Source organism: Chrysochloris asiatica, unplaced genomic scaffold, assembly GCF_000296735.1.
Source record: "Chrysochloris asiatica unplaced genomic scaffold, ChrAsi1.0 scaffold00112, whole genome shotgun sequence".
Lineage (NCBI taxonomy): Eukaryota > Metazoa > Chordata > Mammalia > Afrosoricida > Chrysochloridae > Chrysochloris > Chrysochloris asiatica.
Window position 1 is genome coordinate 8273897 of NW_006408630.1, and position 2674 is coordinate 8276570.

Sequence of the window (2674 nt, forward strand, 5' to 3'; positions counted from 1 at the left end):
GTTGTTAAGTGCCATCGAGTCGGTTTCGACCCATAGCGACCTTGTACAGGGTTTCCGAGGGTGTAAATCTTTACGGGAGTAGAAAGCCTGATCTTTCTCCCGCGGAGCAGCTGGCAGTTTCGAACCGTTGACCTTAAGGTTCGCAGCCCGATTCGTAACCACTACGCTACCAGAGCTCACCCTTATTCAGAATGGGCATAAATGTGGATCTCTTCATAAAGTCCCTACCTTGCAACCTTTTTCTTTATAAAAAATATAAAATGTGCAAATAGGATATTAGATCTCACTTACACTTTGATTCAAAGTTACCTAAAGTAATGTAAGTAGCAGAAAGTGAACTAGATAAATGGGATCTCCCAAAAATTAAATATGCTTATCAAAAGGCTTCTTGAAAAAAGTAAAAAGAAAACCTACACACAGGGAAAAATTGTTTGGCTACCACATATCCAATAAGGAACTAAGCTCTAAAATCTATACAAAATGTTAAACTCCTCAACAAGAAATAGATTAACAATCCCATTTAAAAATGGGCAGAGAATATGAATAGACACTTCACCAAAGAAGACAGTCAGGTGACTAACAAACACGTGAAGAAATGCTCTCAATCATTAGCCACTAGAGAAATGTAAAAATCTCACCCCAACTTTGATGGTACTACTTAAAACAAAACAAAAACATAAAATAACAAACGTTGGAGAGGTTGTGGGAAGACTGAAACACTTATACATTGCTGGTGGGAATGAAAAATGGTACAGCTACTATGAAAAATGGTATGGTGCTTTGTTAAAAAGCTAGAAATAGAAGTACCATACAACCTAGCAATCCCTTTCCCATTCTGCTCCCATAAAGATTTACAGCCTTGGAAACCCTGTACAGGGTCGCTATGAATCAGAACTGACTCCACGGCACATAACAACAACAACAACAAAGAGCAAATATGTCACTTTTAGGATTAAGGTGTGCCTGACCCAAGCTATAGTATTTTCTTTTGCCTCACAGGCATGTGAAAGTTAGATGATGAATAAGGAAGATTGTTGAAGAATCAATGTATTTGAATTAATGGTGTTGGGGAAGAATGCTGAAAATACCATGGATGGTCAGAAGAAGAAGTAAATCTGTGTTGGAGGAAGTACAGTCAGAATGTCCCTTAGAAGAGAGAATGGTTAGGTTTCAGCTCTTAAGTTGAACATGTTGTTAGGAGGGACCACCCTGGAGAAATGTAGCATGCTTAGAAAATGGAAGGTCAGTGAAAAAAAGGAAGATCCTCAATGAGGTGGATTGACGTAGTGGCAGCAACAATGGACTAAAACATAACAATTGTAATGATGGTGCAAGACTGGGCAATGTTCATTATGCTGTACACAGGGTCACTATGAGTCAGAACTAATTTGAAGGAAGGCACCCAACAAAAACAATAACAACTCCAACTGAACTTTTTCCACTGAAATGCAGTAATTGTTTGTTAAATCAATAGTCTATGTTTCATTGTTGTTGTTGTGTGCCATTTAATCAATTCCAATTCATGAAAACCCAATATTACAGAGTAAAACTGCCCCATAAAGTTTGCTAGGCTGTCATCTTTACACGAGTTGATTGCAAGGGCTTTTCTTACACAGAACTATTTGTGGGTTCAAACTGCTGACCTTATGTTAGCAACTGAGCATTTAGTGACCCTAGACCTCTTATGTTATGTTATTGTTGTTAAGCACCATCAAGTTGGTTTCAACTCATAGTGACCCTTTATAGAGTTCCCGAAGAGTAACTGATGGGTTTGAGCTGCTGACCTTCTGGTTAGCAATGGAGTGCTTTTCCTACAATACAACACCAGGACTCCATATTACATTATTAAGGCTATACAAATATTGCTTACTGAATCAAAAAGTGAACTGCCTTTTCTTTGAAGTTAATAATTGCCTATTTTATCATTTGTTTGGTTTTCCATCTACCTAATAATTTTTTACCAATGTTCCAGAATCTCTGCCATATACTTATCAACAATTATTCTTTGTGCTCAAAAATGTGTTCCTGTTTGTCATGAATTGCCTCTAGAGACCTCTTGCCGCCTCCTCCTCTCTGGCCTGGTTGTTTTCTAGAGATTCTGGGACATCTCTTCCCACCACCTTAGGACTTTCCTTGCTGCTTCCCTTTGTAAGATCTTGCCTCTTAAATCTTCGATTTTCTTGTTTTACTCTTTCCCAAAAGCATATCCTCCAGCTTCCTAAGAAAGAATACAAAGGAGTCATAATGTTTGAGATCTAGTATATCTTTAAATGTCTGTATTTTACCTTAGTTGATTTATGGCTTCACTTGGCAAAAGATTCTACATGAAGAATAGTATGCCTTCTGAATTTTTAGGTAGTGTTCAATTGTCTTCTAATATCAAGGGTGGCTGCATCCTGTTTTTGTGATGATTTTTTTTACCTCTCTGAAAGGTTTTATTGTTTTCTTTCCATGTGCTCTGAAATTTAATAATGATAAGCAGGTGTATCTCTTTAAAAAAAATAATTGTGCTGGGTGGGCTCTATTAATATGGGAACTTATATCATTAAGTTCTGAGAAATTTTCTTCTACTATTTCTTGGATGATTTGTTAGCCTCTATTTTATCAAATCTCTCTTTCTGAAATTCCTGTTAGCAAATTACCAAATGGAATCTCAAATATTCTTTTTTTTTTT